This window comes from Hippopotamus amphibius, chromosome 8 (assembly GCF_030028045.1).
Source record: "Hippopotamus amphibius kiboko isolate mHipAmp2 chromosome 8, mHipAmp2.hap2, whole genome shotgun sequence".
Classification (NCBI taxonomy): Eukaryota; Metazoa; Chordata; class Mammalia; order Artiodactyla; family Hippopotamidae; genus Hippopotamus; species Hippopotamus amphibius.
In genome coordinates, this window is record NC_080193.1 from 134,008,564 (window position 1) to 134,036,162 (window position 27,599).

At 40.3% G+C, this 27,599-nt stretch overlaps 1 protein-coding gene across 1 annotated transcript in view; it reads right to left on the reverse strand.

Moving 5' to 3' along the window:
- The window catches only part of CCDC148 (coiled-coil domain containing 148), a 120,489-nt gene that overhangs the window by 36,846 nt on the left and 56,044 nt on the right, over positions 1-27,599 (reverse strand). The window lies entirely within an intron of this gene.

Here is a 27,599-nt window from a genome sequence, read left to right on the forward strand (position 1 = left end):
AGCAGATATTAAAACAGGGCATATTTAAATACCTGTTTTAATACTCCTGGTTCATTTGGCCTCCTCTGCTGCCTCTCTGGTGCAGCCTCCCTAACCCTCTTCTTGCCCAAGCTATTCTCCCACTGAATTATAGAGGAAAGATTTGTTTTTTAAAAAAAAGTAGGCACCTGGGTTCTCAAGGGAGTAGGAGGCCGTTACCTCTGTCTTCCATCACTGACAGTTTAGATTTAACCTCCTCTGTGGCATCAGTCATGAATGTGCTTAACCCTTAGCGTGCACACCTGCATTTTCCATGGAAGTCCCATCACTCGACTCTTTTTATTCCGGATCCTGACATTTACTGAGGTGTTCACTATGCACCGAGTCTTGTGCTAAGGGCTTTACCTGTTTTAGCTCAATTAGACTTCACCTGTTGGGGTACCACTATTGATCCCGTTTTAAAGATACAGAAATGGAGGCACAGACAGGTGATGTAACTTGTCCAAGCTCTCACACCCAGTAAATGACTGAGCCCAAGGTCAAACCCAGGCAGACTGGCCCCAGAGGCCATGCCCACTCCTCACCCCCCACCCCCATGCAACTAACCACGATGCTCTTCTCTCTTTTCTCTTGACAGCTCCACTCACATTCATAGGTCACTGACTTATGAATACCTACTGTGTGCCAAACCCTGTGCTGGATATTGAAAGCACACTGAGAATAAGACTGCTCTTAAATAGTTTGTGGTTTAACAGAGACAAAAGACAAGCCCAAGAACTAAACAAGGTATACAGTGTCTTTGGAGAAGTATAAATAAGGGCCACTGCAAATGGAGAGGAAGGTGAGATGATGACTTGCTGGGTCACGAGAGAGACTGGTTGGCTTCAGCAAGAGCTTCATGCAGGAGGCAGCATCTGGGCTGGGTCTGGAGGACTAGAATTTGGAGAGGCCAGGAGACACGGCGGCAGGGGTGGGGCAGAGCGGGAACCGGGATGAGGCTGAGTCCGGGGAGGCACTCACCCTCAGGCTCCTGCAAGTGCAAGGCTGGCATCCGGGTGTGGGTGACTTCTTCAGTTTTGCCCCCCGGGGGGCCTTCCTGGCCCCACCTTGTCACAGCCCTGAGCAGGGAAGGGTTCAGGGTGACTAGAACAGAGCAAGTGGGTGAGCAGTGACAGAGAAGCCCGAAAAATCACCGAGGGGCGGAGCTTGGTAGCCACCTGGTTCCCACAGTGATTTGCTCCTGCGGAGGAAAACTCTTTAAAACCAAGTTGCTCTGAGGCTGGCACTGAAGAAGCTGCACTGAGAAAGGAGAGGAGCGAAGCAGGCAGTAGATGCGTTTACAGTACAAAACCCAGAATGGGGTTTGGAAGGAAGGCTGTTCTCCCCCCATCACCTCCCATTTCTGGCGTCAGTACAGTCAGATACTTGGATTAAAGAATCCGCAGACCAGATTGCTCTCTTTCTCTGACACCTCCCTGTCGTGGAAAGCTCTAGTTCTCATTCCCTCCATTTTCACTAAGGCATGACTCAAGCTCCCTAATGAAGTTCTACTCAATTTAAACACGGAGTACAAGCTAAGTGAACTCCTGTGAAGTTTCCATTAAAAGACCCCCTGGGATTACCATATGTTAATTCTCAGAACTTTTGAAAAGTTTCTCTTCCTTTGGGATGTATAGGTTGCTTTGTCTGCAACAAAGTTTTGGCTGCTTTGTGGAAAAGTAATAGTTGTTTTAGTTAGAGGAGCTTGACTAATGAGGAAGAGATTGCAAAGGAAAGTGAGGCATTTGAGCCTATGTAGTAAAGAGAGCTGGCTCATGTGTTACTTTGAGGCTCATACATCCATTCAACAAAAATTTGAGCACCTCTCTGCATCAATCACTATGCTCAGCACTGGAAATACAATTTCAACACAGGAGACATGCTCCTGTCCTCACAGGAGTGACCATCTAATGCAGAAAGACAGACCCAGGCAATTATGACACAGGGGGCTCTTGCTCTGAGGGGCAACAGGGCAGAGGTCATGGCAGAGGCACCTTTGCCAGACTTGGGGGATTCAGGGGAGCATCCCACAGGAAGTAGTCTGAATTTCAGACCTAAAAAAAGGGCAGGAATTCTCCAGAGGGGGAGAGAATAGAAAGAATGTTCTAGGCGGAAAAAAAAAAAAGCATATGGAGGCCCAGAAGGTGGGAGAGCATGGTACTTTCGAAGAACCGAAAAATATTTGGAACGACCAAAAATGAAAACTGTAAGGTGAGGAGTGCCAAGAGCTGAGGCTGGGGAGGCAAGAGAGGCCAGATTGTGGGGGGGGGGGGGGGGGCCCTTTGCAAGCATGAGGGCTTTGAACAGGGCAATGCGATCAGAAAACTCTCTCCTATAATATGGAGGATGGATTGCAAGGAAGCAAGACCAGAGAGAATTATCCAGGTGCAAGTTGGTGGCTTCCTGATTAGGGCAGGGGGAGGGGTGCTGGTAGGAGTCGGGCAGAAGACATGGGTTTAAAATTTATGTAGAAAATAGAATAAGTAGGGATTGTTAGTGTTTTTAACGGGAGCGGGGAGAGAGGAAGTTAAGGTTTCGGTCTTGCGTGATGAACAATGGCATCCCTCACTAAAACTGGGGACTTAGAGAAACCAGGAAGAGAAGGAATTAGTTCAGTTTAGACATAGATCTGCCATCATAAGATCTGGGCTGGAGAAATGGGCGGAGGGCTTTACCAACAGCAAGGAATTGAGACAGCGGGACAGATGGCATCAACCGGGAAGAGACTGTGGAGTAGGAAGAGAGGCAGGCCTTGCATTGATTCCCAAGGAAACAACTTCTTCCCTTTCTTCTATATATATTTTCAGTATTTATAATTTTATATCATGTATTCATTCATTGGCTGGGTGCCCACTCTGTGCCACGCGCTGTTCTAGGGTGGGTGATCGGCACTGATTAAAAAAACAAAAAAACAAAAAACCTGCTCTCATAGGGTTTCAATTCTAGACACATATGTCAAATCATGTATTTAGAAGTTTAATTTCTTTTCAAAAAGGGAGGAAATTACCAGTTTAATTTCCCCACTCTGCTGCAACCCAAGGAAGCAACTTTTAAGAAAGGGGCAGAAGAAGAGGAAACTAGGAGAATAAGAAGAAATGGTGGCAAAGAAGTGAAGGAAGATGGGAATGGCAAAGTCACATGCTACAAATCAGTTATAATCTAAGGTAATCATTGCATTAAACAACAGGGAGCATTGGCAATCTTGGCATTGGAGAGGTGGCTGAAGAATTAGCGGGAGATAAGCAAGTAAGAGGAAGTAGAGACAAGCCCTTCAGTAAGACTGATGCTGAAGGGGAGGAGAGAAGCAGGGCAGTGCTGGAGGAAGTGGACCACAGTTGCATTGGCTCCAAAGTGATGGTTAAGATGACTCTGACTACCATGAAGACTGGCCATGGGAAATTTTAAGGAGACAGACATACTCAAATTCTTCATTCTTAGAGATGCTATTGTTTAAACTCAAATAATAATTCACTGTAAAAGGGGGAAACTCCTGGTACATCTTTCTTTTCCCAGTCTGGAGAGAAATATGTCTTTGCCTAAAGAGAAGTGATGCAGAAAAACTCCTGGGAGAAAGCCAAATACTCATATATTCATGGGGAAAGAAAATAGCAACACAGTAAAGTCAATCATTGGGAAAATTTTCCACATAAATACCTTTAGCCATTTGAGGTAGCAGATTTTCTCCAAATTAAACTGTTGCTATGAAAGTCAATGTCAGGAAGGGGCATAACCCAGTCTTTAAGCTGTGCACTGAATTCCCAAACAGGCATCCTGGGTTCATCTCTCAGTCTGTTTTATGCGCCCTGAGTGGACGAAGGTTGAGAGTGCAGCAGAGGAGGCCTTTTCCCCTCCTCGCGGGGGAGGAGAAGCAGCATATTGTTCAAAAGCAACAGCTGCTGCAGAATCAGGCACAGCCTCAACAATAATCTGCAAAGGATTTTGTTTAAGCCTCCGGACCTGAGGGTAGTTGAAGGGAAAAGACGCTTTCATGTAGAAGTGGAGAATTACGTATCATTTTGGAGACGTTTTATGTGTGTATTGCACTCTAAGAGATGAGTATACACATGCAAATGGTTTGGAAACACCCTGAACTTCAGTAACAGCCTCCCTTTGCTTCGGTGAAACTTCAGTAAGAACTGGGCAAAATACGAAGTACAAAATCTTGACCTCTTTCCTATCTGGAGACACAGGTAACGTCAGTCTAAAAAGAAGCTACAGCAACCGAAAGGGGAAAAAAAAGACTTTGGAATAATTGCTGCTAGTGGCAGGTTCTACAAATTTTTTTTTTTTTTAAAGCTTAAGCAGCAAACACAACAGCATTAACAACATATCTTAATTAGGTCACTCTAACTAGTATGGAATTCCCACCAAAAATGTTTCAGGGAAGTAATTTACCCTACTGAATTAGAGGTAGTTTCTAAACAAATCTGCTACTTCATTTTTAGGTGATGTGACTTAACATTGAACAAGAAATCTTTAACAGGCAGACACTGGAGGTGCTACTACCACAGGGGATTGAGCACCAGCAGTGTGGTGAATCTTTTTCTGCCTTCCGGGAAATCCAGTTTTGGCTTAAACCCCTCTCAGAAAGTTGTTTTTCCCACCAAGTGAAGAGAATCTCTCCATGAGTTCTAGGGAACTCCAACAGGAAAGAGTGTGCAGATCAAAACACAGGCAGGCCAAGTGGCAGCACCTGTCCAAAGGTGGAGGCCTGGGGGAGAGGAGGTGAGAAGCCAGCCCAGAGAAAAGAAGGGAGATGACATAACAGGTGCTCACGTCGGCTGGCATCACCCCTCTAACAATCTGGGCCAGGAGACTCCACGAGGCTCTGCTTAGGGAAGGTTCTGGCTAAGGGCATAAGCAAAGACCAGTTGCTGCAAATCAGTGTGAATCCTGATACAAGGCAGTGACATCCTGGTACAGATCAGCATGGGACAAGAACAAAGAGGATTCACAGAGAACCCGCAGAACCAGAAGGGGATGAACCCACGCCAGCCCCAGACAGAGACTATTCTTCTAGCTCAGAGCGCTTACTGGTTCCTTTGTGGGGTGTAAAGGCAAGCTCCTATTGGAACTCTAGTCTTTAATTGATTAATTCAATTAGTCGACGTAGAGTTATTTGAGCAGCTTCTATGTGCCAAGCACGGCCCCAGCTGCTCAGGATACAATAGTGAAAATTAAAAAACCAGACAAACAAGATCCCTCTCTTAAATCTGACATTACTTGTGGTTTGTTCTCTATAAGCATGCCTAAATTTAACATCCTAGTAAAGTACACTAAATTGTTCTAATAAATTATGTTTGAATTATCGCAAAGTCTTAACTTAGAGAGTTCCTTCTTATATCGCCATAGAGCAATGGTTCTCAACTATGGCTATCATTAGAATCACTGGGACCTATAAAAAATTCTGGTGCCAGGGCCTCACATCACTCTAATTACATCAGAACTGGTTTGGGGGTTCAAACATTGGTTTTTGTTTCTTTGTTTGTTTAACAAGCATTTATTAAGAACCAACAAACGCTAAATGATACACAGAGTAAAAAAATGACCATAACCCAGTGCTTGCCCTCAATGTTCTTCTCAGGACCCCCTCCTCTAGGCTTCTTTGGCATCTTTACATGTACCTGTTGTGTGACATCACATTATGTAATTTCTTAATTAGCTGGCCATACTACTTCAGTGTGTCCAAACTACAGCCCTCAGCCCATCATCATATCATTAAGTGAAATTCAGTGGGTTATGACAAGGATTCTTCCAGCTGTTATTAACAATAGAATAGAAAGTGGAATGGATGGAAAATATCAGAGTGCTTCACTCGGAAATGTATTATATTAATGTCTGCACGCACCCACACAAAAATATATTTGCATATGCTGGACTTAAGTATATCTATTAGAGCGGATTATAGTTTAGAAAATTTAAATGCCATCTCCTATTTATCTCCAAGTACTCAAAAGGGGGGTATAAAAAGTGTATTTCAAAATGTAAGAAATGTGGATTAAAGAAACAATAATAACAATAAACAATTTATAGTATTTAGGATATGATATCCTTTAGTCTGACTCTAGAATCCATATTCTCCGTTAAAGAAGGAGAGATTGACTTCAGTGCCTCTGTGAGGACAGACCTGCCAGCACTTCCTCACTACCAACTCCCACTCTATCCCACGTGTAACTCCACCATGTCACTCATCATAATATGCCCAGTTAATCGGTTTACTTATGTGTCTTCTCACTAGACTGAGGGCACCTGAGACAGGGAACTTTTTAGCCATTTTTGAATCCCCAGGATTTAGCTCAGAGACAGTTATTTTGTAGGTACTCACTGAACATATACTGAAGCACACAGACCTATGGGAGACATTGTAGAAGAAGGGATTTTTGCCCTCCTGTCAGGCCAAAAGCGACTCAGACAGACTATAAGATGATAGACTGATTGATAAGATTAGACCAGAATGATTAAGTGAACAATGGAACTACTAGCAGATTAGCATCTGCAGGCATGGAATGCTTCATGACAATAGTAAATGCTTTTTGAGTTAACTTGCATAATTCTAAAGTGATATTGTATACTATGCCTAAGATAGTTTGTATTTATTGATGAATGTTGAATATCTTATTAAGAGAGAAATTCAAAACTTAACCTTAAAAAAATGTATTACAGGAATATAAAAGTGAGGGGTTGCAGTGAAAATTAAGCGGAGAGAAGTAATCTCCCGTAAAGTACTTCAGAGAAAGGACGGGCATGATAGAATGATGGACTTCACATGTTTATGTCATTATACTAGATGTTTTACAGGTATCTCCAAAAAGGAGTCATCTTCTCAGGAGTGTGGTGACAGTGATGTCACAGTCAGGGTTAGATTCATTGTGGTCAAACTGCCACTTGTCAAGCACTGGTATTTTGTTAAAAATTCCCCAGATGATTCTAATGTGCAGCCTCGTCTGAGCACAGCACCGCCTGGCCCCGTGGGTCCCTAGTTTCCGCTAAGGTCAGGATCACCTGGAAGGCTTGTTGAAGCTCAGATTGCTTGACTGCCTCCCGAGTTTCTGATCCAGGGGTAGAGAGGTAGGGTCTGAAAATCTGTATTTCTAAGAAGTTTCCAGGTGATGCTGGTTCTGCTGGTCTGGGGACCACACTTTGACAACTACAGCAAAGATAAACACTTAGATTAGAGGGACTCTACCTGCCTACTGTTATCAAGACAAAACCAGGTACAAATAACTTCCTAGATAGGGCTTCTTAATTCCAGTTGCATGTGCTAAACATCAGTTCTATGCCTCAGGACTGATCTAAACTAGAAGTTCCTGCTTTCGTGCTACTGACATTCAAGAGCAGAATATTTCATTTGTGTCCTATTTTAGATTCCACGTATAAGTGATGTCCTATTCCACTGTATGTATATATATACCACATCTTCTTTATCTATGAAACAGAAACAGACTCACAGACATAGAGAACAGACTTGTGTTTGCCGAGCGGGGGTGAGGATGGGGGAGGGTTGGACTGAGAGTCTGGGATTAGCAGATGCAAACTATTATATAGAGAATGAATAAACAACAAGGTCCTACTGTCTAGCACAGGGAACTATATTCAATATCCTGTGATAAAGTATAATGGAAAAGAATAGGAAAAAGATTATATGTATATGAATAACTGAATCACTTTGCTGTATACCAGAAACTAATACAACACTGTAAATCTTTCAACCCCGCCCCACCCCCATGGCCCTAACACACATGGATGACAGGTTCCCTCAGTGGCAGTGGTCCTCCCAGGCTTGGGTCAGTGTCAGTGATGGGCTGTTGCAACAATGACTGTTACTGAACCTCTTTCTTTCCCTCCAATGGGCAAAACATTGGTGTATCCTGATGACAGTTGAAAACCTCAGGCTCCTGGTGATATTTAAAGGGTTTATTCAGTAAAATCAGAGAAGGAAGAAACAACTCGAAAGCATTTCAGCTGAGCCACTTCCCTTGGGAATAGTTCTTGCAACTCCAGGGGGGTGAATATTTTTCATGCTGTTAAGTGAAAACCCTTAGATGAGAATGATGCACACTTTCCTGTTGCTTGTGATGAGTCCCAACGTAGCCACCTGAGTTCACTTGAGTTAGAAATGCAGAGATATAAACAGCTGTGAAACAGGACTTAAGCCTGGGAATCCAGAGTCGAATATGGGACAAGATGTGAGGAGAGGGTTACTGAAAGAATGTTGCAAATATCATGCTAGCCCTTGCCTCAAGTTAGTGCAGAAGGATATTTCTGCCCCATTTATCCTCCTCTTTTGGAACTATTCCTAACCGTTTCCATCTAGTTTTCAGTAACCTTTTATATCCTCACATAGTCTCAAAATTTTCCTAGAATACTTCTTTCCGATAGCATTTCAAGTAGGGTACAGGAAATAAAAGATGCATTGTCTATGGGGAATTAAAAGCAATAATAAAAGCCGGTCTTTTTTTTCTTTTTAACCACTATGCATCAGCAAGTCTAAACAAAGTGAGTGATAAAAACACCCTCCACTAGAGCATGCAATCCCATCTCACTGACTTTCAGTTGCTCTTTTCAAATATTTCCCTTAATCGAAAACCAGTGCTTCCCAGGTGATACTACTTCCATTGCTACCCTTTTACAATGGTGAGAGAAGGCTAGCATTTTCCTGGATCTCTAACAATTCCAGAAAAGTTTTACCCATTAACTTGGGTTAGACCATCCTCTTTCTAATAGGGTTCTTGGGATCAACTACTGGCTTTCCAGGTCACTGCTTGACATTTACGGAGGGCTATTCAAAACTTGCAGTTCCTTGATTCCCACAGCATTTGCTTCTCTTCTGCTTCAGCAACCCATTCCTTAGCCCAAACTTGCAGCTTGGCATCACCTAGAACTGTGAAAACCATGGGTAATCATCATCAAATCCATTTCTCCTGCCTTCACTAACCAAGGCCATTTTAAGACTTGCATGTTCTCCAAGCTGCACGGAGCCTAAACAATAAGATGTTTGCCTGAGTTGTTTTCCAGGAACTGGGAGTCAGCTGTGTCTAGCTCGGGCTGAGCTGGTTAAGACTGGATAGGACCACCAACCCTCCAACTGAGCATGCACGAGTGTCTGCTAGGTGACCATTTGATGTCAGAGCTGAAAACTCCACCTTCAGATCATGCTAAGCGTCTCCATGTTTGAACGTGCAGAGGCCTGTAGCTTAGTTACACCTGAGAGGAATGATGATTACTGCACCTTTTTCCAACCAACTTTCCCCAGGCTCCCTACCTCTCAGACCACCCTGCTGCTTTATTCTTTTTCCCGCAAATACCCGGAGCCCCTCGCCTCTGGGGAGGGGGTGGGTCTGAGACTCGTTCTGTCTCCATATTTGGCTACTTCGCTAATAAACGCTCTTTTTGCTGCACACCTCCGGCTTCTCAACGTTTTGCCTTGCTGCGTGTCAGGTAAAACGAGCCTGGTTTGGGAACACCATTTCCCTGCCAAAATTTTACACTGAGGGATTCTGTTCTGACTCCAGTCTCTAGGCTCACCATACACAGGGAGAAAGGCTGCACGCTACATAACTCTAGGAATGGATTGCCTTCCAACCTCCCGTCCTTTTTACATGCACTCATTTAACCTTACTCAACCTGCTACTACTTTAGCTTACCAGGCTCTCCATTTCTCAACGATATTTATTAACTATGAACTTTGTCCCAGGCTCTGGGCTAGGTCTTCCCTCATGAAGTTTACTGTCATTCTACCCCTTCCTTTCCTCCCAGGCTATAAGACAATCAGATTTTACTTAATTCTCTCTCCCACTTTGGATCGATGAGACTATCTCTTCAGAGGCATTATCACTGATATTCTTTTATTGTCTTCTTTGCTTTCCACATCTGCCCTGCCAATTTCCAGCCCCCATTCTTTATTGAAATTATTATATATTAGCAAGGTTTGAATCTTACCTAGACATTTAACACCTCCAGAATGATTTTATTTAACCCCAGCTGCTTGATATTATCCTTCTTAGCAGAGAAGCTTACCTCCTACTTTATTGAAAAGAAAAGGCCATAAATATTCCCTTTCCCCACCATCCTTTGTTCACTTCCAGTCTTGTCAAGACTCATCTTTATTCTTCCTTTGCTCCTTAAACCTGGGCTCTTAATCCCATAACCTAGTCGTCTTTAGGTTCTTTCTCCAGAAGTGAATCTTTTCCTTTCCTATTTCTTCAGTCTCTCGCCCCTCCATGGTTCTTCTTCCTCTGCATACAAACTTTTTCAAATGGGGAAAATATGTATCTCTCAACTCTATCTCTTCAGCTATCATCCTCTTTTTCCCTTCCCTGAAAAATTTCTTGAATGGAGAAGCTATACTTTGTCTCTAATTCTTTGCTTCTGCTTTAGTCCAAAACCCCCTGCAGTCTGACCTCTGACCTTCCCACTCTGTGAAAACTGCTCTCTCCCATGTCTCCACATTTTTAACTCTGAGCCTTCTTTCAGAGCTCCTCTGACCTGACCTGAACAATGCCTGGTACTGATGACCGCCTCCTTCATGAAATGCACATCCTATTTCTGACTGCTTTTGCCCATCTTTTACTGGCTCCTCCTCATCTGTCCACCCAAGGTTCCAACACAAATCCTCTTTTTAAATCCACAATTTAAAAACATTATATGGAAATATGACTTCAGCTACAATCAAGGCATGAAAAGCTGGAGCCTCCAACTCCTTCAAAGCCCTAAATCCTTTGATCTTTTATTTTTTCTCTATGTAATTTCAGGATTGACCTCAGATAAATTCCTCAAATGTAACTATAGTACAATGATAGTTAAATACAGAGCTTCTGCTTTAATGGGCATTTGAGTTGGTATAGTGTTGACATCCTTTTGTGAAAACTTAGGAACAAACCTAATGACACAATGCTAAGTAGAAGTCTGGAATTTCTCCCCAGATCCTCTTTGAAAGGAGCCACCGTGGCACCATGGGTACCATGGACAGGGCCAAGATTCTAAGCAGTCAATTCTTTTGGGTTCTCTCTAATCCGAAAGCTGAGACTTAATTTCCCAATGTTTAACGCCTTATAACATGGCTGCGACAATTTTAGCCTGAAATATTCATAGTACAGTTAGTCACTTCAGCTACTTAAAAATCAAAGAATGTATACCATTGAGCGATACAACTTCTTGGAGCCAAGAAAATTTTTTATGTGTTTAAATAACTGACTGGGGACACAACATTTGGGATTATTAGCTATAAACCATTTTATAAATTAGGAGGTATCTTCCAAAAATAATGACTTTAATATTAGAAGAGTTGATTTTTTTAATCCCTGTTTTCTGATAGTAATAGTACAAGGCTATTGCCTATTATGGCCAAATCTAGATTTTAATAATTAGAGCACACTATGGTAGACATCTGTTGTTTGTTTACCCTCTAGCATCAATCTAGTAACACCAATCCCCTTCAAACAGCCTCACCTCATTCCATGTAGGTCTGTTGAAGCCTTTAATCAAGAATCACCCCCACCTTTCCTGCTATTAGGGGTTTACACGTGACCAGATATGGCTAATAGTACTACGTTACAAATATGACCACAGTGACTGGCCCTCAGTGAGCACATGAATGCAACTAAGCCAATCAGAATTTTTCTCTGGGGATTTATATGTGGATATTGAAGAAGAAAAGTTTTTCTCTTCTCTCTGAAGTTGCTAAGCTCAAATGATAATGATTAACCCTGGAACTCCTTGCAGCCACGCCTCTTTTCCCTTCTGCCTCCCCCAGCCCAGACACAAGAGGAAGTCCATTTCAATGCACAAACAGGTACAGAGTAAATAAGTAGAGAGTGAGAGGAACCTGAAGATGCCATTTGAGTCCCTGAGGCAAGACTCACATCTGGATTTCCATTCACGTGAATCAATCCATTCTCTTTTCTACCTATGCTAGTTTGAGTTAGGTTTCTCTCAGTTGCTTCTGAGGAATCCTGATTAATAAACCTATCTTCTATTTATAAGAGAATACTTACCTTTTTTACTCTCTATAACAGGGGAGCACATACAGAGCTGTTCCAAGCAGTAATCAGTTCATTTCCCAAATTGATGGCCCATGGAATGTTAAGATCCCACAGGACGGGGACTTCCTAGGTGGCGCAGTGGGTAAGAATCCACCTGCCAATGCAGGGGACACGGGTTCGATCCCTGCCCCAGGAAGATCCCACATGCCACGGAGCAACTAAGCCCATGCGCCACAACTATTGAGACTGCGCTCTAGAGCCTGTGAGCCACAAGTATTGAGCCCATGTGCCGCAACTACTGAAGCCCACACACCTAGAGCCCGTGCTCTGCAACAAGAGAGGCCACCGCAATGAGAAGCCCATGCACCACAATGAGGAGCCCCTGCTCGCTGCAACTGGAGAAAGCCCATGTGCAGCAATGAAGACCCAACACAGCCAATAAATAAATAAATAATAAATAAATAAATATAAATAAATTTATAAAAAAAAAATCCTGGTTCTTAAAAAAAAAAAGATCCCACAGGACGTTAACATGTGTGCCATGAAAAATGTGTGGGATGTTCTAGTAAGTTTGAGGAAAGCTAAAATGAATTGAAATGTTTCTTTACAGTAGGATCTTTCAAAATATTTATGATGACATAGTGATATGCATCAGAATCTCCAAAAAGAGGACTTCTTATTCTAATTTCCCCAAATTATCTGACAAGAGAAACTTTTCAATAGAACCCAGTTTGGGAAATGTTACTTGCCTTTCCATGAACAAACAGGGATATTCAAGTAAATGAACTAATGGGCATAAACACAAATGCACTTACTGGTTTGTATTACAGTTATTCATTTTCACGTGTTGCTTCTGTTAGATTGCATTTCCTGAGTACACTGGCTATGCCTCAATTGCCTTTGTATCCGCAAGAACTAGCATAAGGCCTAAAACAGAAGGCATGCAGCAATACATGATGACAGAATGAATGATGAATGAATTTCTAAAGCTATGGAAAGCACCCAATTGAATTTCTTAAGTTGTAGGTAAATAACAGGACTTGGGAGTTGATAAAATAAAAACTTAAGAATACATTGAATATACACTTCTCCATTAAGCCTGTCAGTGGGTATTCCTTTGTAAGATATTTAATCATTTGAGGAGTGAAAGAGAAGTTGAATGACTGGAAAACAAATCAGATGTCCAGTTTCTTTGGACGATCAGGAACTATTGATGCTAAAAGGCAAACTCGAATGACATCCATGGAGCAGACTTGCTGGTACTGTGATCTTGGAGGGGCAGCACAGGGAAGAAAGACATGTTGGCTTGCAGGAATTATTTACTATGAACTGCAATTTAAAAGGCTACGCAGGCATACCAGCATTTATTTGCCTAATTGCCTCCTTGCATTCATTTATTCAATGTATTCATATTAAGTGCCACATACATGAATGTACAAAAAAATCATATTCTGCAAAACATAGGAAAAGCCCAGAGCAACTGGAAGTGCCTGCCAAGTAGACAAGAGCAAAGCCTATATTTGAATTTTTGAGCTGATGTCTAGAGCGTGCCACTTGCCATCATATGAGTTCACTGAGAAAAGACATTTGTCATTTGACACTATGCGTAATTTGCACAGTGACTCTTGAACTCACAAATGGTTTATAGCAGATAAAAAATGGTTTATGGTAGTTTAACATCGCAATTAATATGTATTGTATTTTAAAAATCTTTAAGATTTTATGTTGAGGGTTTATCTCACAATATTAGAAGCTGTCTTTAAATTCTTCCCACTTAGGTTTGTAAAGAAAAAGAAATGATTTAAAGGTAAGAAAATGATAAGCATGGGTAATTACTTTTATTGGAGCTTTTTTTTTCCTATGAAGGATTTTTAGAAGATATATACAATTTATGACAACCCTAATCTCAATAAGCGTGTTTTCAGAATCACAAATACTGAAAGAAGCATTGTGTTAGTGTGGAACTTTGAAAAGCCACGGTAAAAAATATATCACTGTGTTATTAAATCATAATATTTTGGTCTGGTTTTATCCCTTTTTAACTTTTGATTTTAAGTGGTCCCCCTTCTTCCAGGGACAGACACCTGTATCGTTAGGAGGGAACCGGTTTTTCTTCTTCAGGAGTCCTGATGCTATGGCACTGAGACAACGAAAGAAAACAGAGTCCTCTCCCTCAAACAAATGATTTAAGTAAATAAGATTAATGAAACTTGCCTTCCCTAATACTGTTTGAAAATCCCCCTTACATTCTCTTTCTTTCTTCCCAGGTCTCTCAGAACTTCTATAGACAGCAAACATCAAAAAGACCAAAGATTTTTATAGTGATTCAGCCGCCCACGGCAATGAAGTAAACCCTGATTTTCTTTCAGCCTAGGAAAAGATCAGTAAAGAGGCTTCACAAACAGCCTCTTTAACATTTGAGGTTAAGAAGAAAAAAAAATCAGTGTAGCAGAAAGGTTACTTTCATAAATATCTTTGAGGGTTTGTTTCCTTTCTCTTTGCTTTTTTTTTTAAAGTAACTCTTCTAATTCTCACCCACCCCCATACAAACATTATAAACTATTTTCTTAACGAAAATTTTTTGGTTAAAGTATACTTTTTAAAAAAACAAATGATAAAATACACTTTGTTTTGGGCATGACGTTTCTAGTGACTTTTTTCCTTCACTCGTTCCCTTAAATGCTGATTTACTCCTGCTGCAGCTGGAGTTTCCCCCTTCAAGTTTCAACTAGCTTCTCAGGTGACTTCCTGCCAAGGCTCGTCTCTCTTAGCAGACTCCTTTCTCTCAGAGTTCCGCCTCCCTCAGTGAGCTCTGGAATCTTTGTTCCTTACTCCTCTAGAGACAGACACCTCCACAAAGCAGCACCCCTACATTCCCGCCAAGTGAACACTGGTGTTTCCATCTGGCAGTAGAGGGTGGGTCCCTAGTGCACCTTCATGAGCTCTGTTTCCTACATTGCGGTTTTTTCAGGTAAGAGGTCAAAGCTGATATTCTGGAAAGGCCACTACTTGAGGTCGAGAGAGAGAGAGAGAGATGTGTGTCTTTCTCCACAGTCCAAGCAGATAAAGTTGAAAATAGTATTATCGACTAAATTGATAAGGAATCAGCTTTATTGGAAAAATAAAACAATAAGCTGGACAGAGATACAGATTAATTTACAAATAATACCTAGGTCACTGACTCTTAGCCCTCTTTTAAAGGATACCATATTTTCTCAACAGCATTATTTAGGAATGGGCAGAAATAAATCTCCAAAAGCCCTGTATTTTCCTTTCCTACACTAAATTAAAGATGTCCATGCCCATATTCCATAGGACTTCTCTTTGGAAGCCTTTCAAGGAAATGGAGAAATTCCTAGAGGAGGGTCACAGGCCAAAGAAGTACAATAAAGCAGGCTTGCAAGAAACGCACAATTCATACAATTTAACAGTATTTCAGAATTATAATTAAATCACAAACTTGGGGAGCAGGTGGGGAAAGGATGGAGAGGCTGAAGAGAAGTAGGACAGTTCCTTAAGTCAGCTGGTGGTGTAAACACAATTGATGATTAACTTTTATGAAACTGTATTTTAATAAACGTTACAACGGCCGAGTGTTGGCCCATCTAGACGCAGCTAACAAGGATACCGAGAGCTGGTTATGTCTCGTGTATTCAAATTTTGCACAGAGAGCAAAGCAAAGCCTGAGAGGCTTCTTAGGCAGGAGAGTTCCCTCCCATCACAAGAACTTCGCGGTAACTGAGCTCAGAAAATAGGCTGGCCTGGCCTTCCTAAGGGGCCTGATCATAACCCCCAAACAGGAAACCTGCAGGAAAATCCACTTAGTCCATGTCAAAATGGCAAAAGGGGCATGAATCTTGCTCCTCAAAGGTAGATTATTTACTCTAACACAAGCTACTGGGCAATCCAATGGCCTGGGATAGCAAAAAGAAGGCTATTTTATTTCCTCTAAAAGCTATAAGCTGAGTGTCTACACAATTCTAATGTCTTAGAGGTACAGCCAACCTTGTCACATATATGAAAGGCAACTAGCATTTTTCTCTCCAAGTGACTCTAAATGTTAATCTTTATTGTCCTCTCCCAGATGTCACAACTCCTCTCTGCCAGATTCCCCATTATTTCAAGAGACAAGAATATTCCCTGAGGCCTCCTTTTGAATATACATCTTTCTGAGATCATGTCTCTGGTTTCCCTGAAGACTGTCACATCAATAAATCTATCTTCTGCCTGGATTCTTGGTTTTGAAAATAATTTTACCCCTTTGGCCAGGCACAGGCAACATTTCTCTCATACTTATTCTTCAGTTCAAGTAGAAAATCTTGCTTGAGCTGCTCAATTTCTATGCATAAAAATGTTCATATGCAGAATCTGGCACAATTGCAGATGGAGACAAGTCTTTCTGCAAAGAGGTCAATTGCTATATATGGGCCATAGGAAGCCCCTGCCTGAGCCTGGTCCAACATAATATCAGTTATGTCCATTACATGGTCGCCTGGGAAGGTATGGTTTGTGGGGCAATACTCTGACATCATAAGGATTAACTTGCACCGAAAGCTCCCAGTATTTTTTTTTTAAAAAGCATCAAAAAGCTTTGCTCTTTTAGAAACATTTAGAGATTTCAAGACCACACACACTCAGATAGTACTGATAATCCTCTCTGTTTGTGGGATTTGGAAGAGCTAGAAAGAACGAAGAGCCACAATATTTTGACAAAGTGATATATTCTTCTCTTTAGGTGTGTTTGATGGAAACTTTTGGACTTTCCCCCTTCAGTTAATAAAATGTCATAAATACAAGAACACTTGAGTATATAAAGACTTTATGGGAACAAAATAGATAAATATACATACTCTCTGGTGTACATAAAGTGCCGATATTTTTAAAAATCACCTTTTGTATAAAACTTTACAGTTTCAAGGTTCTCTCACATATATTATCAGGACAGATTCGTATAAAAACGAACTTATTATTCAGCTAATATCGAAAGAGCATTACTCACTCCACTTCTCCTGATTCTGAGAGAGGGCGTCAGCATTTTTTAATCTAATTAGGATTTATACCCTACCTGTTTCCAAACGAGATTTGAAATGATATATAATATTAAACCCATGGAAAAACAGCCACGTTAAAGTCAAAGATATTTTACAGAACTAAGCAAAAGGAGTAGATGTTTCTAAGCAACTGCAACAAATTGTCACAGCTGGGCCATGAACTTGCTTCTCATAGGAGTCCGCTTTTGCTCAGCAGGTGCGGATGCTGAAACTCTGGGCCTGTGTGACAGTATGTTTCCAGACCTGTCTCCTCAGCAGGGTCCCTGGATTAATTATACTACTGCATTTCTCAGAAAGCAGTTGGTAAACCAACTGCACTGGAATCTTTAATAGTGCTTATTTTAAAAATGCATTTCCTGGACCTGACCTAGGATTGCTGGTGGTAGGATTCTGGGACCTACATTTTCACGTACCCACCAGGTGATACTTTTGGTCTTGAAAGTTTGGAAACCCTGCTTTGCTGGGATCGGTGCTTGTTACATAGGAACTATAGAAAACCTAGCATCAAGAAGATAGAAAATAGTTCGAGTGGTCAGTCTCTTGGATACTGTGTTATGCCTTCCTGTTTCTGCTGTGCTTATGGTTTCAAAATGCTCTGCCCACTGCTCACTTGATGTTTTACTTTGAACAGCCCCATGTACTTGACCTCTTCTGACTGTAATGTTATTCTTCCAGCATCCCATCGCCTTCCTGCTCATCAGCTTTTTTTTTTTTAATTCCTGCTACATATTCCTGATATTTGTGTATGTTCCATCACCTGCTGGTTACTCCTAAACTCACTTTGCTAGCTCTGCACATGCTCCTACACTCTCGGTCTCACTTGGGATCATTTGACTCCATCGCTCTTCATAGGAACATGGGAGATACTCCCTCTCCAGTTTCTGGCCGTCAATGCCCAGATATGGCCCTAGGTAGGAGAAGTGATCTGATCTCTGCTCTTTAATGTTATTTCCAGTTCATGGGCTTTATTTGATTGTTCTTTATATTGGAAGTACATATATTATCTTTTCCCCACGCTCCAAATGCTCTTAGACACAGTCTACTGCCCCTGTCATTTTCTGCTTTTCTCAATACATTCATTGGCTTATACGATTGTCGTCTACATTTGATGTGCCTCCTACATCTGGCAATTTCCCATGAAGGCACAGCCAACATCCTGCCTTCAAAGTTTACGGTCCTAATTCCTAGACTAGAATGATCAGTCTGCCAGTCACACACTTGGGAATCAGTTCATCATCCTGTAACACTCACTTACCCCCAAGATTCTTCTCTTGTTCTCTGCAAATTTTTGCCTTTCCAAATTTAGGATAATACTCTGTACCACTCCCTCCCCTGGTTTAGGATTGTAAAACTCTCATCAAAAATATTTTCTCCATCTTTGAGAAGTATCCTTTGTCCCTAGCTCACAGCCTCTTTTTTTGGCCATAGACCACCCAGGAAACCATTTTTAAAAGATCGTATACAGCACATCCTGAGAAATTTTTATGTTTCGCTTTGCTCCCAAAGCTGCCAGTATTAACAGGAAGATCAGGTGGAAACATTACCTCCACACCCAGCTTCTTCGGCCTTCTACTTAAGACACCAGAGTTTCTGGACACCTTCCACTTTTCTTCAAACTCACCATCCAAGCCAGAACAAGTGTAGAGTGTGGGGGGTGATGAGATTAGGGCCTCCCTTCTGCATTTTGGGAGAGTTTACAAGGGAGGCAGCTCAGTTGATAGGGCCCAGCTGCTCTGTCTACAGGCAATTCCATAGAAGTCGGTGGGGAATCACAATGATCTCTTCGTGGGACTTGGTTATATGATTTCTTTCCTCTGCTGGGGAGCCTAAGAACCCTAGTCAAGTGCTAGAGCTGCCTCACACCAGCTGGAGAGAGCCAAATGCTGAATTTTTAGGACATTTGCAAGCTAGCTGTTAAACATAGCCATTAATAAACATTAAATTACATGAACTTGAAATAGATTTATTTAAAAACAAAGGTAAAAATAGTCAAAACTCATCATTTTCTAATTACTATTATCTAGGCTCTTGGGGTTGTTTACATCTATTGTATCTATATGGTAGAAATAATATACAATGGCCTGCAGTGGCATATTTCTTCCCAACTCTGTTCAGTGACATCAAGTTGGTCATTTGAAATAAGCCACGGGGGAGGAACTATACTCCATAAATCAACAAACACTACACATCAGGGCTTACCCTCATCTTCTCCTCCCACCCCCAGCTGGTTGTTAAATATTTACCAGTACATTATTGCTGTGAACCCACTTAGGTATTAATATAGAAAACACAAAAGTACATTAGGATTATGTGAAATTTCCCTATTTGACAACTTCCTTCAATCTGCTTTCCTTTCAACATGGTCTAACATCTCCCAAATCAAGGCCTTTGGAAGCAGAACCTGTATCAAATAACTCACCTGAATAACGGTTCAGCCCGAGTTGTTACTTTATTTATTGGCTTTTCTCTTAAGATGAAGTCAGAAAATCCTTTACAGAAATTTTGTATCTAAATTTTCTTTGCTCAAAATCCCCACTCTTTTTACCTACATTGTCTCTTAGACCCTGTCTTGCACGTGTGTTTACATCACTGTTTGTGTTCTGTTTGTGTTTGTGTGTGCATATCTGTGTGTACTATATAATAGCTGTACAGCTACTTCAGATTGGCTAACTTTAACTTAAAATAACTACAATTTAAGCCCAGCTCTGCATCTACTAAAACACTAGAAAGGGAGGTCATTAAATGTCTTAGATTCAATACCTGAATTCTTAAGAGGGAATTCAGGAGGAGGTCAGCAAACGTTATTAAAGGATCAGGAAACTGACTCAGGAAAATCTAAAGAAAGTAAGACTCCTTATATGGCAATGATAAGGCTAATGGGAAACTGAAAGTGATCCTGGAGACTGATTGGGAATTTTATACAGAGGAGTCATTGTTCTCTGTTTCCACTCAGAATAAGGCAAGAGGGATTCACCTTACAGCACTTTATAGAGAGAACTTTACAAGAATCCAGTAAGAGAAGATTATCTTCAGGTTTATTTTTCTCCTAAAGTTGTTTTTAATCAGCCATTTTAATCAATGACCCCACAGAAGCTTAAATTAAAGCTAGAGAGTCTTATTACTAAAAAGTCACCCAAAAATGCACTCAATGGAAGATGGGATGTCTGGATTTTCCCCACAAGTAGATATGGACTTTAGCTTTCTAAATATTCTTCAAAGTCCTAAGCTCAACTGAAGATCATATTTACTAGGGCTAACCCAAATAGATAGGTATGTATAATTAAGGCATAAGTAGATAAATACCTAAGACACGTAATACTGAATCAGACCAAAGAAACATTATATCTTAAACTCAGTTTCTTATCATGTCAGTGAGGTCCTTTTGTGGGATGACATGTGAGGGGCTCAAATAAACAACTTCCCCTAATCATCCACTAGGTCCATTTGTATGTCTAATTCCATTTTGAACTCACTTATGTATTTGTATGTGCAACCTCCTAGGATAATTACTTCCTTAGTGTTTACTACCACTCTCATGGTAGATATAGTTTCTATGTGAGGTTCTTCTAGTGTCCTGGAATTCGTTGAATCTCTATGCATGCATTAAAATCCTTTTGGAAATAGAAAGTGTATAAACCACTAAATGTATTCACTAACTGTTTAATGCAATTAATTATATAATTAATCAAGTAATTAAAACATAATTTACCCTACTTAAATCCCACAAGATTTAAGACTTCCAAGGATTTCCATAATTTAGCCTCTACTTATCCCATATCTTCTCTCACCACAAACCTTCACCAACCCACCACAAATTTCATGCTTCAACTACCCTAAATTATTTCCAGTTCCTTAAAATTGCCATAGAAATTTGGCAGTTGACATTTCCTATTTCTGGAAATGTTTTCTTTCCACCATGAAGACATCCTGACTTCGCCCTGCCGCCATCTACCTGGTGATGCTCCCAAACGTTCCCATAGTACAGCTGCTTGCTCTCATGGAGAATATCTGAATTCCCCATTAGACTGTCAGGTCCTTGAAAACAGGGACTGTGTCTTCTTTGTTTACTACTCTGTGCCAAGACTAGGCATTCAATAATAATTATGAAATTTATAAAGTAGTTCAATGGATTTAAAATAATATCACCACTATGTTCTCATACTAGAGGCTCAGACCATCAACTATGGCCTCTACAAACATGGCCCAACTTCATGGCCATTATAATTGTCACTTTCTGAATCACAGTAGGAATCATGCAGTCGCCCAAATGCAAATTTACAACCATCTTATACACATGCCAGTTCATGCTTTTGCATTCTTTCCTAGTGGTGCCTTGGATTTCACTGAACTTTCTGGCTGATATCTTCAAGCAAATATATGTAGTGCCCTCAAGATCTCTTTTATAGGTTGTAAGGAATCATTTAGAACTATCATCCTATAAGCATGGTTTGTAGGACAGAAGAAGCAGGAATGGTGAACTGAGTTTCAGTTTATCTTGTCTGATTTTGTATGCAACTAGCAGCGCAAATTTTAGCCCTTTGTTAAGCAGAACAGCAAAGCCACTATAAAGTTCAAGAACATCTCCTCCGAGAAACAAAAGCAGGAGAAACTTTCATCTTGATGAAGGAAATCAAACAAACCTTGATTTTGAGACAGCTTTGTCCTCACAAAGGTGACTTCTTAAGGGAGGAAACCAAAACTAGAGTGGAAAAATACAGGCAGGGACCATCAGACTAGTAAAGATTAGTCGAACATAAAGAAGTCTGCTCTAAAGTTCTGTGTAGGCTTTACGAGGTGAGTAGAAGAGGGTCAGGGCAGCGAGGTATGAATTTTTTTAAAAAATATCTTGGTCTATAAGAGATCTTACTTGACTTCATTAGTTTGTTCTAAGGTATATGATACTTTAAGCTTGGAAAATACCTTATGTGTAAATGCTTTCACTAAAGAGATATGTTGATATTAAGACCAGTTTTCAGTTTACATGTTATTTTAAATTATTTTCTGTAACAGATCTTAGGTGCTTCTAGATGACATTTTCTGAAATAAATCAAGGTTTTTAACTCCAAACTCTTTCCATCTTAAAGGAAAATTGCAGGTGGATGAACATTTTATTACAATTAGTAGTAAAAATATAGTTATCCACTTAAATTATTATTCAGAATAAGCAAATTTTTTCATTTGGGAATAAAAGAGTCAAATAATATAAACCTCCAGCTTGTGACTGAGGGCAATTAAAGATTGGTAATTAGAGCATAGACATTTTTTTCTCTGCCTTTGCCTCTCCTTATAAACTTGCTTTCTTAATGATTTTAATCAAAAGTTCAGAGAAAAATAATTTTGATTTTATGTCATGAGGCTTTGAAAAGCAGCCCAAGAGAGTTGAGACACTCTCAAACTAGTCATTTTGGTAGTGATTGCAAATCATTCTGAGGGAGGGAGGAGGATAATTGAAAGATTCTGCACATTGGTCCAAAAAATCATCCGCACAAGACAGGGATGGGGAGACAGGGTTTAGTGGCACCACGTATAAAAAAGATGGCCTTTACCTAGGTTCACACACTGAGACTGATTTTTATGTCTCACTAGTTTATTTTAGTCTGAGCAGTCCCATCACTTTTTTCTCCCAGGACATTGACTTTTTTGAAGCACTTAAAGAAGCTGTTTTGTAGAATGTCCCTCATTTTTGGATTTGTCTATTTCCTCCTGGTATCCAATAATCTCCTTTTATTCCTCTTCCCCTTGAATTTCCTGTAATTAAGTCTCAAACAGGGGGTCAACAAACTACAACTCACAGGGTAAATCCAATCTTTTGCTTATTTTTGTAAATAAAGTTTTATTGGCACACAGCCACACCCATTTTTTTAAACACAGTGTCTATGGCTGCTTTCTGCTATAAGGACAGGGTCGACGAGTTGTGACAGAGACCATGTGGCCCACAAAGACTAAGCTAATTACAATCTGTCTCTTTCTAAAAAATGTTTGTCAATTCTTAGACTAGAAAGTTGGTTGGACTGAAATAAAATACCTTCGACACAAAGGTGACGTATTTCCTATTTCATCATCTCATGAGGCAAAATATCAGGCTACCCAGCTATTAGTGGTGCTAAATTAGTACCTTGATGAAGCTGCTGATAGCCAGGTCTCCTCATTGTATGCAAAGGTACATTTTTTCCTCTACATGTAGTAAGTAATTCATGGAGTGATATTTTGTCTCCGTGTAAATATCCTATTACTCAAAAATCTTTTTTCCAAAGGTTTTACTGTTCATTGATGATCTTTGCCTGAAATAATTATTACATTAGGGATTGACAAAGGTCATTTTCAAAATCTATCATTTCTTCAACATGTATCAGGTGACACAATGAAAAAGCCTAAGTTCCCCTTATAAATTCAAATCAGGCATTTTTTTTTTTTCCAATTAGCCCTGGTTCCTTTAGGTGAAAATGGTATTTAGAAATCAATATCTAAATTGATTTAGATACTAGACTGTATAATTTAGTACATAAAGTGTATGACCTATGGGCCTGCAATAGTTTTATTATCTGGCCCTTTACAGAAAAAGGTTACTGATCCCAGGTCTAGCGGGATGGCAGAAGAGTGGGGCACCACATATTTAAATGGTAGTAGGTGCACTCATTGCTACTGAAGTGTCACTGTTTCTAGTGATAGCTCAGTGACCCTTTCCAGAGGGAGAAAAGTTTATTTTAAAAAGAAAAACATCACAATTTCCTACTGATATTTTCATTTTATATTTAATATTATAGTCTCTCAAAAATGTTACATAATATAGGTATCTTTTCTTGTACACTGAGTCCTAGTCCTGTTAACATTAAAATATTCATTTGTATATTTTATCCTAACACAAATGTAAAATATTTCAAGGTCACAATACCAATATCACCACTAATATTAAACCCACTGAATGAAGTTTAGGATTTCTTTCTGGCACTTTTGCACTTAGAACACATCCAAATAAGGATGTACAGAGCACTATTTTCAAAAGTCACTTGAATAATTTTTTTCTTCATGCGGTTATATTATCTTAGTTGAGGAGGCCATAAAGAAATTCTTATGACAGGGGAATTTGAATGTGGACTGGAGGCTAGGTGATATTATGGAATTACTGTTTGTTTTCTTAGGTATCATAATTGTCCTTGTCATAGCAATTTTATGCCAAAGTATTTAACGGTGAGGTGTCATGATGTTTGCAGCTTTCTTTTAAATAGTATGGCAAAACACAGTGTGTGTGTGTATGTGTGTGTGTGTGTCTTGAGAGAGAGAGAGAGAGGGCAAAGTTACAAATGATAAAGCAAATAGGGCACAATATTAAAAATCCATAAATCTAGGTAGAAATCTTTTGTACCATTCTTGCAAATCTTCTTTCAGCTTGAAATTTTATTGAAGTTAAAATTTAAAGAAATAGGCAGAGAAAAAAGAGAAAGATGATTATTAGTCTAGTATGGATTTTAAAAAATGATTCATATACGCATGCACAAATACTTTGCCACCTTGGGCAAAATTAATTAACATGTTAACCTTGGGGAAGAAGCTTTTAATTCTGCTCTGCTTTGGCAGGAGGATCAGACCAAACCTAGAGCTCCAAGTGCTTTACTGTGAAAGGGAACAGACAAAAAGGAATGTGATGAGAGGAGAGAATGGTGTATTAGGTTGAATAAATGTCAAGTTTTCTTAGCTTTCCTTCATTCCAGTTAGGTTTGTCTAGAGGCTATTTATGGCTAGAACCCAAGTATATAAGAATATTTTGCTTTTTTAAGCAATAGTATTAATGCCTCTCCCTGTCACCATCCCATTAGACCTGGGGTTAGCAAACTTCTTCTGTAAAGAGCCAGATGAAAATTTTAGGCCTGTGGGCCATACAGTCATTGTGTGTATCACACTGCCATTGTCACACTGCCATTGTCACACTGGGCAGTAGAGTTTCTCTGTGTGTTCTGCGTGTGTTCCACCACAGGTGTCACTATGGCGCCATAGACGAATGAATGGACATGGTTGTGTTCTAATAAAACAGACATTTACATTTCATGTAGTTTCCACGCAACTTGATTTCTTCCTTTTTTTTCCAACCATTTAAAAATGTAAAAGAACATTCTTAACTTGTAAGCAATGTGAAAAATAGACAGAGGGCTAGATATGGTTAAACCCAGAGGAAAAAGGGGAAAACTTACAACTGCACCTTTGTGTTGGCTGCTTTTTAGCTGTCCCACTTGGCTTTGATGAAGGAAAGGGTCTCCCTTAGATGGTATGACAGGTCAAAGCAGCTCTGTGCTCTTCTTTTTTTTTTTTTTTTTTTGGTTTTGGTCGTGCCCTGTGGCATGTGGGATCTTAATTCCCCAACCAGGGATCGTACCCAGGCCCCCTGTAGTGGAAGTACAGAGTCCTAACCACTGGACCACCAGGGAAGTCCCAGCTCTGTGTCACTGAGCAGACCATAGGAGTCTCCTCCCAGAGCTTCAAGATTAAGGAAGTCCATGAACTGCTCTACACAGGAAAACTCAATTCAAGTTTGTAATCAGTGTAGTTGGGAGGAGTCATAATGTAGGTAATCACAACTAGAACCTTGATCTGTCAGCCCAGGATCCACCCAGAACTAGAAAGAAGTGTCCCCCTCCCTCCCTCTGCAAGTGAAGCTGCCCCACTATCTTTGCACTCTAGGGCCTTTGCCTTGACAGATCCATGTCATGTTAATACCTCTGTGCAACCAAATTCTTTGCTTCTAGATATGAATGTGTCTTATTTAAACAAATGTATGTTAGATACTGATACAGGTAACTTCCTAACTAATAACCTTTATTTACAATAACTTACATCCTTCGCTAATACTTCCATTGCAGCCCTGAACTGTGATATGTGTTGAATCATGATGGTACGCTCCTTTGGCCAGTGAGGGTTTTCCCTAAGCTTTCCTCCACTATGAAAGACAAATGAGTTGAAAGCATACCCCACCCCCCCACCTTCCAATAGCAGCTTATAAAAGAAAGGACTTACAGGGATGAGAATGGGTATGTAGGAAGAGAAATACACAACTATCCTTAATGTTTAAATGGTTGTCAAGGGAAAGAAGGTTCAGACTTGTTCCACATGGTCTCAAGCAATACAAGGAGGATTAATACATGGAAGCTAATGAGACAGATCTGGGCTTACTACCAAAAATAAATAAATAAAAAGAGGGAAAGAAAAAAAAAATCCACTATCTGTCTAAAGATGAAATGGACTGCCCTGGAAGACAAGTTTAGCATCAGGAGGTACATACATGCCTAGGTTATATGACCCCTTAGTGAAGAGTTAGAAGAGATCTAAAAATTAAAATCATTGAACTATATTACTTTTAAGACTTAGGACGCTTAATACTTAGGCTTGACAATTTCAAGATGGCATTCTTTTCTTTGTTAAGAAAAAAAGACAAATATAAGCAACAAAAGGAGTGAAGGAATTCCTTACTTCTCTAGTTTAACCACAACAAAGATAAGTGTGGCTCATTCATCTACAACGAATCAAGGCCCAAGCATTTGCCTAGTAGTAGTGTACTCTAGTTATATTCATTCTTATACTTAATGAGTATTTATCGAGATTGAGTTTCCCACAATGCACCAAATATGGTGGTGAAGACAGATTTCCCTCTCATAAAATTAATAATTTGCTGGAAAAAATTAAAAATTTAACAAGTAATTACAATTAAAACATGGGTATTGAGATTTTACAGATATAGGGCACAGGCGTGGTCTTTAAACATGACCACAAATTCATTTATGCTCTTCCTTTTGAGAGTTTGGGTCCCTAAATTCCCTAAATTCCTTTGATGAGCTCATGTGATTTCCAAGGCTAGGTCATGAAAGGTCATGAGGCTTCTGCCTTGTTTGATGGAAGATGATCTTCTGGTGCCCTGAAGTACCAGGCAGAAAGTTCCACTCCTCTAAGCTCACTGTGCTTTGAAGAAGTCAAGCCTCATGGGAAAACCATCAGAGCTCCAGTTGACAATTCCAGCTATTCCTAGCTTTCTAGTCATCCCAGTCCAAATGAAAGAAGTCACCAGATAATTCCAGTCTCAGTCATTCAAGTCACTCCCATCCATTCACAACTTCCCAGCTGAGACTCCAGATACCATGAAGCAGAGACAAGCCACCCTCTCTGAGCTCCATCCAAATTCCTGAGCCAATGGATCCATATGTACAAAAATAATAATAATAATACTATCGTTGTTTTATGGCAGTAAGTGATGGGGTGGTTTGTAAGGCAACAATAGTTTGTTGCGACAGGAACCATGAGAACATATAACAAGTCCTACCCTGTTTAAGGACTAGAAAAGGCTTCTCTGAGGAAGTCACATTTGAGAATGAAGAGACATGATGAAGAAGTAGGAGGTAGCCACAAGAATGTTCTCAGTAGAAGAAATTGTCTGAAGGCTGTGGAGGCAAGAAAAACTCTGGGGCTCTGCAGGAACTGCCAGCGTGTGGTAGTCTGGGGAGAAGTGGGATGGGCAAGAGTCCAGTGGAAGATAAAAGATGAAGCAGAGTCTGACCACGGCTCATCT